The sequence below is a fragment of the Rhea americana genome, unplaced genomic scaffold, assembly GCF_003343005.1.
Source record: "Rhea americana isolate MKP2758 unplaced genomic scaffold, rheAme1 scaffold_95, whole genome shotgun sequence".
Taxonomy (NCBI): Eukaryota; Metazoa; Chordata; class Aves; order Rheiformes; family Rheidae; genus Rhea; species Rhea americana.
This window is the reverse complement of record NW_028187144.1, coordinates 1,538,965-1,549,518: the sequence shown is the minus strand read 5'-3', so window position 1 is coordinate 1,549,518 and position 10,554 is coordinate 1,538,965. Positions and strand designations below refer to the sequence as shown.

The following is a 10,554-nucleotide window of genomic DNA, read 5'->3' as shown; positions in this document are numbered from 1 at the left end:
GCGGAGCGCTGCTGTGTAGGCGCATCTCGGGGCAGATTGGGCCCAGAGTGCCTTACACTGGTCATTTGAAAAAAAATATCTCCCTGAGTAACTTGACGGAGTGAGGTTTAGCTTCGGGAGGGTTCGCTTTGCCTTCGCGTAGTGCTTAGAGGCAATCGGCAACTTTCATTTTCATGCTTCCCCCCCCCCAGCCCGCAGCCCACTCCGAGTTTTGACTTATCATAAGGTACCTGATAGTTTGGTTAGTGTTTCTATCCCCATTTCACAGATGGGGAAATCGAGATGGAGGTTGCGAGTTGCTCAAAGCCACGGAGGAAAGGCAGATTACAGTGCAGCGCAAACCACTAGTCTGCACTTGACTTTTGACTGTTGAAGGATTCTTTCCTGTGAGCTCTCCTCAGCTCGTGCAGACCCCCTTGTTTTGTAGAGACCTAAGGCATCAGTGCAAACAGTTCCTCAGAATTTTTAACTTGATTTTTTATCTAATATGCTCTAAAAAGAAAAAAAAAGAAAGAAAAGCAGTAAATAGCAGAGGCCTCAGACTTGCAAACTGCTGTTCCCAAGACTTTGAGATTTTCAAAAGTACATAATGAGAGTCTAGGAGTTTTCTTCCACTGACTTTGAAAATCTTCCCTTTACGTATTTGAGCTAGTCCTGTTAAATTCGGCTGGACTACTTACAGTCAAACGTTTGCAGGCTCAGGGCCTAACGTTGCTAATGATTCCACTGCTCCTTTCTAGGGCTGCATAGTCAAAAATATAAGCAAAACAAGCTTTGTAGGGAGAGGTAAAATCTTTCTCTCTCTCTCTCTCTTCCCCCCCCCCTTTTTTTTTAACCAACTGACACAGTTGGAGAAAASAGCAAGCTTTTGGGCTCAGAAAGCTTAGACCATCATGGCTACGAAAACTGAACTGCTAGTCAGAAAAAATGCAATTCTGGAACTCCTTAGTGAAACAGCAAGGCAAAACAACATGTAAGTAATCACATAGCTAATATTATGTATTTATGTTGTTATATTTTCCTCGGGTTTGAAGTACAATGTTGTTCAAGAAACTAACTTATTTTTTTAAAACAACTTCTCAGTGAAAATTAGCCAGCTTAAAAGCTTAAGTACATAAGAATTTTATGCTAAAAGGAGAAAATATAAATGATTTGCAGTGTATTTACATTTTCACTCTTTATTAAAATTAGTATGAGTGAAAATTTCAAAAAAGTGTGCATTTGAACTGAGAAAAATGATAGTAAATGTCTTTTTTGTGAAAGTCGTGTGTGTGTGTGAAAACAGGACTTTGCAGTAGAAATCAATGAAAGCAATAAAAGAAAATATAAAGTTATAATGTTACCCATACCACTTCCCTATATTTGGATTAAGTATAGTTTTGCCCTAAAATAATTCTAGTCATTATTTTTCATCTGAATAACCATTTAATCTAACCATAATAAAGAAATAAGATACAGAAGATAGAATGTCAGTCTGGACTTGGTATTCTGTTATCTGACTCACACTGTTGTTCTTTGAAAAATAATTTCTATGGTTTCATTAAGATTTTTAATGAAAGTGCTATTTTTGCATCCCCTAATAGCCATTACTTGCTCTCAGATTCGTATTCCATGCCTAGTGCACGTAGGCCTCAATTCTATACGGGCTGAAATATGTATCATTATGTATGAGCATACTGAGTAGTCCTATTCATTGTTATATTCTTCTGTTTCAGACTTCAGCTAATAGTTGTATTACACATTCATTTTTTTTCTCAGTATTACCTAGAACGGCACAAAACAGAACTTARTGCAATAGTCTTGATTTGCCAGATTCTTTCATTCATATCACTGGGACTTAATTTCTATAATGTACAAACATATTAATTTAAAGATCAGGATGGTTAAATGTTTAACTAGGAGAACAAATAAGAAAGTTAGGCAATTGCTATATTATAAAAATCCATGCAGTATAAGGTGGGTATTGCATTCTCTGGCTGTAGCATCTGGGTAAGGATCATCAACTTGTTTGCTCAGTGACTAGTGAAGCCAGAAAGTCACAGCAGGAACACAATGGAGGACAGAAGGGAGAGGAGGGGGATTCTGAGCATCATCAAAAGTGATGTCAATTCTTTAGATCAAATTTCCATTCCAAATAATTTGGGCCATGAAAATGGTGAAAGTCTTAACAGCTATGGTAGTAAATACAAGATTAAGTTGCACTTTCTATGATGGATTCCTTTCCTCCTTCAGTGCCAATTATATCACTACCTGAGCACCTTCTATTGGTGCATGTCTTCTGTCACAGATTCTTCTCCTTGGAGAGTGTCATTACATTATCAGAGAATCATCTAATATTGTAATAAGTGACTTGACAAACATTTTTCATGTTTTCTGTTCTCTTCTCTTGTTGCCACAGGAAGGAACGTGTGCAGTTGAATGTTTTCAGTTTGTTTTATCTGTCTTTTTTTCCATATACATGTTATGTATTTATGTTAGTGAGGCAAGGTCAAAGAAATGTGTTGTGTTCTTMAAGCAAAATGTGGTTAGGTTTCTGATGGCCATTAGCTCCTAGGCAAATTCATTCCATAGACTTGAACCAGCTCCCGAGAAAGTTTTGTGTAAAAAAAAGATAACCTTTTTCCCCTTGTTGTACAGGTTCTCTTGTGTCAGAAGAGGGAAACTGTTGACCACAGGATGCGGTCTAGAGACCTGGGCATTTCTTCAGAGACTATGGATTCAGGGCCTCTAACATCTTGAACCCTGAATTTGTAATTGCAAATTGTAAAGAAAATCAGTATAAAGCAGAAGAGAGGGGCTTACAATAACCTGCATTGCTGAGATGACACCCCTTAGCTTCCTGTGCTTGGAGTTTACTATGAGCAGCAGACTTCATACTCGGGTATACTGAATTGCCTGGGTCCAGTTGAGAGGCTGCTGAAGCAAAGCAAGATTCTTATCTGCCAAAGTGGTGCAAAAGCTGATAGCTGATCAGGGATGGTTAGAATGTTGGAATCTGTCTTCTAACTCAGGCACACATTACTTTACAAATTACCTAGCTATATGTTTTTTAAGGTTTGTTCTACAACCACGAGGTTTAGAGAAATTTCTTGTAAGGAAAATGGCATTTTGTCATTAGTGTGTAACTTTTTAGTCAGATTCTTTGGTTTGCCTGAGTACTTGCCTATTACCTTCATCTCATCCAGTCCCTAGTCAGTTCAGACCAACTGGAGAGCACCAAAATACAGCCAGTATGTAGCAATTTATTATAATCTTTACAATRTTTGCAGAATCTACGTATCATTTTGGTATTCTGTGTTGGTATGGCATAATACATGCATACTGCCGTTGGGAAGTACGTATTTTTTATTACTCTTTTTTCCTAATTTGAGCTTTACCTTGCTCTTGATACTCATCCTGCCTTCTGTAATAGATCACCACCCTCATCTAAGCCTCCGATCAATGTCTTCTAAAAGTTTGGTATCAGTTGAAGTTTAAAATTTCAGTTTAATAAATCTCGTAACTGCAGTTGAATGTCCTCTTTCACTTGTAAGTTTTCTACTTTCTTCTGTAGCCATTCAGGCTCTGATTTACCTAACAAATACAGGATTGCAATTACCATGGCAATTTCAGTTTGGTAGCAATGATAGTGGTTGTAATCTAGAAAGAACTAACTGTACAGCATTCACTATTGTACAGTGGTAAGACTGCAATAGCAATGAAAACAGAGTTCTGAATTTGCCAGTATAGACCTGATTTAGGGATGCTTCTCTTGGCAGTAAGGACTGCAAGAAATATGTGCTGGATTGGGACTTACATCTGCTTTATTAAATTTCCTATAAACTTTGAGATGAAAAAACTGTAGCAAATTTTTACTGTTAACTACCTCTTGATTTTTCAAAAGCCAACTTTCAGTTTAATTTTTTTTAGTCTTTTTTATAAGCATTTTAGAATAAAGACTAATGTAATGGTCAAAAAGGTGGGATTTACTATGTTTACACTCAGATCTTACAGTATTGTAAGTCTAATATTGTAATTCCTAACAYAGCTGTAGGCCTGCCTTATAATAATGAACATATCACTCTTTTCTGGGGATTTAAGAAAGATGTAATTGTTGTTTAACTCAAATTTCCTGCTAAAGTTTTGCTAAAATAGCCTAACAGTAACTTCTAAATATTTTAATATTTTTGTGGATTTAATGGTTGGGAAAAGTGCTGGCTCGGCATCTGTGAAAACTGAAGCCCATTCTTTATTCATGGATTAATTACAGCAGAGCAGTTGCCAAGTGATCTTCTCCATAGTACCCATGAACTTCAGCCTTGAACTGAAGAGGACTCATCAAATGGTGAGAAAATAGTGTAGCTGCCATGATTATTAAGTTATTGAGGGGATGTTCTGTTATTTTTTATTGCTAGTATTGATTGTACTATTTAATAGATATCAAAATTATATTTTCATAGGGTAATTGCTGAGACCATAACCTCATTTCTCCCCCTCCCCCTAGTATTTCAATTGTTGTTAATTTCTCAAGCTTTGTTATCTTCCTAGTTGTCCTTGACTTTTCAAAAATAATTGTTAGTGATGCACTGAAGTCATTAGCTAATTTCTTTATTACTTACTTTAGCTTTAGTCCTATGCGTGTGCCTATTTCTTCACATGAATAGTTTCAGTGGTAGCACTTCACAGAGAAGTAAAGCTCAGATATGTGGAACTGTTTGAAAGATTGATGCTTAAATTTTGCTGATATGTATGCCTGCATCTAAATGAATACCACTGAAATTAATGCAGGAGTGAGGGATCTGTAAATGTTTTGGCTAGCATTATTTTTTTCTTTTTTTTTGCTGTTCAATTTATTTCTTTTAAGATAGCTTGGTGTAAGCTGTTCATTTGCTTCTTTAGCTTCCCAATTTCTGGAAATATTTGAAATCTGAGCTTCAAAACATTTATAAAATGTTAATAATGCTCATAATATTTCTGAGAAGAACAAAACATTATCTTATTTAACCATTGTATGAAAATGTGGATGAATCTATAGAAAAACAAATTCTGTTTCTAACATACTACATTAGGCAGTTCTTGAATCTTTTATTCTATCTTCCCACCATTATTAAGTATTGATTCTTAAATATATATATATTTTAAACATCCATCTTAAAAACAGGGAGTTTGATTCATTTACAGCTGAATGAAAAGGATGGAATATCTGTGTACGCGCACACATGCGCACATATGCACACACACACAAACACACACAAAGAATATAGCTGTTGAGTGCTGATATCAGCTCCCTGGTCATTTAGATAGGTAACAGCTTAAAGTAATGGTGCACTGACTGATCCATGGTTCAGGAGATGGATTACAGTGACCAGAAGCTCACAGGACCCTGAGAGATGTGCCAGACCTTTTTTGGTTCACTAAGCAACCTAAGTGGCTCAACTTTTCCTTTAGTAACTGTATTGTAGAGCAAGGAATAAAAAGGAAAGAACCTTGCTAGCAGCTTATGATTTCCACATTTCCTCCTATCTCTATGGTTGTTACCATAGAGATTGGAACACTGGAGCTTAACCCTCTCCCAGCTATTTACCAAATGGGTTTGAAGGTATAAGTGTGTTTAAACATGCAGGAAAGATGGCAAGTCCATTACAGTAATAACTTGGCTACATCTGGTGTTAAGAATTGCTTTAGTACTGTTATCAACCACTGAACTAATTTAACCTTTGCCAGAGTTATTTACCATTTAGTGTATTAAAAATAAGATTTTAAACTTAAGCCAAAAAGAAGCACTAGATTTCAGGCAGAGTGCTTTGAGATATGACCCAGAGGTCATTTATTTTTGATCTAGATTCAACAGCTCATTTCTTTTTTTTTTTCCTCAGCCACTTTTTCTTTAGTTTCGTTTTTTTGAGACCTGATTCTTCAATTAAGTTAACATTAAGCACTTAATTATTTACATTCTGCTTCAGCAAACAGTTAAGCTTGTACATAAATCACAATATTTGCATGAATATGGCCTGTGAAAGAAGACTGAATCCAAGTTAGTCCCTTACATCTTGTGCTTGAGTTTGCCTAACTGATAACCAATAGGCTGGATTCAGACTAGAGCCAAAATGTGAGTCAGCATATAAGCAGAGTAAGGAGTTGAGGCTTGGATTTGAATGCATACTTGATAGTACAGGAATACTGAATGATTACAAGATAACTTATTTAATTTAAGCACTTTTTAAGCTGTTTTGCTGGGCTGAGTTTAAATTCTGTATATAAAGTTAAGCACATGCTTAAAAGGTTTTCTTTAAATGTATTTGGAATTGATATAATTCTTTTACTTCAGTAGAAGAGGAGATAGGCCAATACTGAACCGTTCTAAAAAGCCAATTCTCAGTGCTCTGCTAAGAAGATAATTTTGTTTCTTTTATTCCATATCCTTTTCTGTTAAATCACTTTCACTTCCCTGACTCTTCTCATGCACATTGTTTCCTGCTAACCTTTCCTCTAATGTCCAGTTTTCTATTAATGTTTCCACTCTGACTATTCTTTGTCTCTCTTCTTTTTATGGAAGTTTTGGAGAGGTCATTACACTTTTTCATTTTTTTTCCTTCTTTCATCAGTTGCTGGAATACTACAGCAAATAAAACCCTCTGATTTCAACTATACCTCTTTTGTGAGAGACACAGAAATCAAAATTTAGTGTTAATGCAATAGAAAAGAGAAGACTAGCACTGCAGGTGTAATTTATGAGAAAGGGAAATAGAGAATAATTTTTAATGTAGGTAAATCCTAAATTAGGAATCAGGATCCAGGCAGTAGGATCAGGATTTTAAGGTGATTCTTTAATAAATATTATTCTCTCTCTCTCTCTCTCTTTTTTAAGGGTCATGGTATACTGAATAGATTCATTAAGCTTGGTATTACTTCTTTTCTTGAAATATCTATCACTGAACTTTTCTTAAAGCTTGGGAGATACAACATGGAGTTGGAAGAGAAGCAGGGATCTCCATGAAGGGGAGTCAACTGGAGTCTTGGTAAGATTAAAAAAAAAGTACATATAAAATTGTATTTCGCTTAAATTTTCACCATTATGAAGTGGCACATATTTAACCAGCTTTTTTGAAACAGCCCTTACATTCTCTGCATTAATTTATGGTATCATCACATAAAAATTGTGTTATCTTATAGCTGAGTTTGTGATATGACTCCTGAATGAAAACAGTAAGTGACATAAAAAGCATTAGTTATTTTCACAGTGATTGTGCTACAGTGTTTTCGTGCCTAATTTCTGAACAAAACAAGATATACAGGATTGTGCTGTCAGCCTCCCAATAACTTCTGAATCTACTGGTTAATTTCAGCTGTGTTGCGGGATGGAGGTCGCAAAGTTTGAGTGAAACTTAGCAGCTAGGGTAGGAAGAGGACTCAAATTAGTGCCTACAGGGTAGAAAAAGCTGCAGCACAGACTCAGAAATTTTCTGTTCTGTTCAATCTGTGGACTTGCCAGTCAGCATGTTTCATTGGCCTGCTGGTCATGGCACACGTAGTTCAGATSTAGCCTCATTATGAGCTGCCTCTCGATCCCCTAATAGTCAGAAGTTGAGGTATTATGCAGGAATTTATGGAGATCTGTTTAGAAGGGAAAGGGAAAGCAACTGGGGTAGTATCTGCTTTGGATTACTGCAGAAGTGTGTTTGAGGCACATACAACAGGCTGATAGATTTTGTTAGTCTTACCAGGAGTCATGAAGCAGCTTGTTTTTGGTGGGATCTCCTAGTCTCCCAAACCACTTACTAATCCTTCAGTTTTATGGTTGTCTCTATACCTGAATTAGATGCACCTTTTCCTTGCCAAAATGGAGAAGGGAACTGTTGCAGGCAGTTTCAGTGTTTCATTTCTTTGGTTGTTTGGATGTCAGCAGTTGAGCTATTCATAGACTGTCAAATTTGTAAAACTATTTTCAGCTCTACCCAGAAACTAGCTGTAATTTGGACTGCCGCTTTAGGTCCCTGACCCATCCTATAACCTATGGGCTTGGGACAGTGCAGGAAGCATGCACTGTATTCCAAATAACTTCCTATGTGAAAAAAGATGTGGAGCTAGGCAAAGAGACAGAAGACGATATTAGGATCTGGCTGCATGAAATTACCACATTCAGTTGCATCTAAATTTGTAGCTGCATGATCATGAACTCCAGGAAAACTGATTGCTCTGAAAGCTATGATCTGCCCATTCTTCTCAGGCAATGAGAAATGGGCAGGTTACACTTGCTGAAAGGACTGATTCTTTCACTTTCAGGCTTAGTTAGGCAGCACTAAATTGGCAGGTATTTGTTTAATAATTTTGAATTTTTTGTGTAACCTTAGACAGAGGCTCAAGATCTTGCATAAGACTTTTTAAACAAAGTTCAGATTCAACAGCACTGTTCTTCAGAAATAGCTGAATTTCTTAGAATAACAGAAAACTAAGACTTGTGCATATAAAATGTAATTTTTAAAAACCCACTTTAATAATTATTAAGACAACTGCTGTGAAATATGTCATGATGTCTGAAATGTGCATTTCAAATTTTTTGGTTATCCTCCTGCCCAACTGAAAACTATCAATTGTTTAATAAATGTTAAGTTTTGTGTGAACAGTGAAGTACTGATATATACTAGTTTAATATTATATTTTGTGCTTCCTGAATTTTAAATGATGTTCATTAAGGGCTTAAATTTAGAAAATGGTTAATGATGGTTGATTTTCATAAGCTGTTTGTTTAAAAAAGCTGACATATTTTAATTTAAAAATGACTAATGCTGAACTACTCTTTATCATGTATTGTYGAAGGTCTATGATCTATGTATGCTACTATATGTGGTCAGATCCTTTCACCATCATGAAACCTCATTAAATTCACATGCCTGTGCTACCTCAGAAATGTGTATTTTTGTACAGCTTTTAAGCAGTCTTAAACACTAAACAGCTACTTGTATTGTAGACTGAAGAAATTAGGATAATTACTTTCTAGAAGACAATAATTAAAAATACATCTAAAATAATATTTAAATACATATCAGTAAAAGCCCCCGTAATGTTCTGTCACAACATACAAAATTCCTAAGCAATTTTAAGCCAACATTTTTGTAAAAAAGAAACTASACATTCCTATAAAGAACATGCAACTTAAAAATGTATGGAACTTCTTTATTATGTGCTACATGCTACAATAAAATGGAAGGTTTTGCTGCACATTACTAATTTTTTTTATCCCACTATTTTTGCAGGTGTGTGGAGGAGCAGGTCCGGTTCTCACTGTTGCTACTCCCACATAGGTGGACTCTGTAACTGATTATGTGTGGGTAGGGCCCTATTGAAATTAAGGAGATTCTGCAATAGTGCAGGGTTCTGTTTGTGAAAATTCAATTGCAAGATCAGGACCCTACTGTGACTCCTTACTGTGCATACTGTCAGTGTATCATTGATTGTGCTGGAACCTGCCTTATGGGATAATGTAAGTCCTGCTTTTCCTCCAAATGTATTTCAGACAAGAAATAATCCTAAAACATTTCTAATTAGAATATTAATATAATTTACCTGCATTCTTTTAATTATGTTTTTTTGGCAGTACCAAATAATATATTCCTCAAAACATCTTAATGGCATTGAGGCTTTGTGGATAGTTGGTCACATGATGAGAAAATTAAGCTGTAAGTACACTGAAATGATTGAATTTTTCAGTAGTTAGTCTTTTCTGATATGCACATACTGCTAAGGGTAAAAAAGGTGAATTGAGAGGTTTGATTTGTGTGTGACTTCAGTTCTTTTTAGAAAATATATGTAATAACTCTCATAGGTATTTCATTATTATTGAATGATTTATCGTGTGAACCTGAAGTCCAGCACTACTGCTGTTAGGTGGGGAATTTTAAGTTGTTTGTCGTCTTTTTTTCAAAAACATCATGCCTCTGACTTGCTCTTCATTTCCACCCATAACCTTTTCAAAACTTATAGATCTGCAAAACCTGTTTATACTACCAGTATTTGTGTAGGTATTGCAAACAGATTTACTAACATAATTGTCTTCTGCTGAGTGGAATATTGAAATGTTAATAAATGTACGCTTATACTTATGTCAATGTAACTTGGCTAAATTAAACTAAACTGATCTGGCATTTTGAGTGAATTTGATCATGCATGCTGATTAACTGTAATCTTCTTCATAAGAAACTACATATTTTATTGTTCCTAAGTACTTTGTGCTTAATCAATGTTAATTACCCATATCATATGCCAGTGGATTCACCCAAAATAACTATAAATATCTACACTTGGATTAAGGAGGAAGTTCTTTTCCTGTAGCTATGGGTACAGTCATTGCTATGATTCCTATTTTTATATCCAAATGAGCAAAAACTACATGTAGGTGTTTTCCCTGCATAACTAAAGTGATATTATAAACTCCATGCCCTTTCTTGTGATTCTGTATTTCCTTTCTGGTATTCAGATACAAGAATGTTTTCAACAGGGTCTCAGTATTTGAAAAAGGGAAGAACTGGAAAAGCTGTTGAATTTGTGAATAACTGTTAAGGAGAGGGGTAAAGGTCT

The 10,554-nt window shown here is 35.6% G+C and overlaps 1 pseudogene across 1 annotated transcript in view; it reads left to right on the top strand.

The window, feature by feature from the left end:
• Nucleotides 1-10,232, top strand: part of LOC146584313 (uncharacterized) — a 12,322-nt pseudogene extending 2,090 nt beyond the window's left edge. The window contains exons 2-6 of the transcript XR_014898230.1: nucleotides 3,931-3,958; nucleotides 4,250-4,324; nucleotides 6,848-6,998; nucleotides 9,234-9,460; nucleotides 9,575-10,232. The product of XR_014898230.1 is annotated as an uncharacterized LOC146584313 (transcript). The remainder of the gene's footprint in view (nucleotides 1-3,930; nucleotides 3,959-4,249; nucleotides 4,325-6,847; nucleotides 6,999-9,233; nucleotides 9,461-9,574) is intronic.
• The last annotated feature ends 322 nt before the right edge of the window (nucleotides 10,233-10,554 follow it).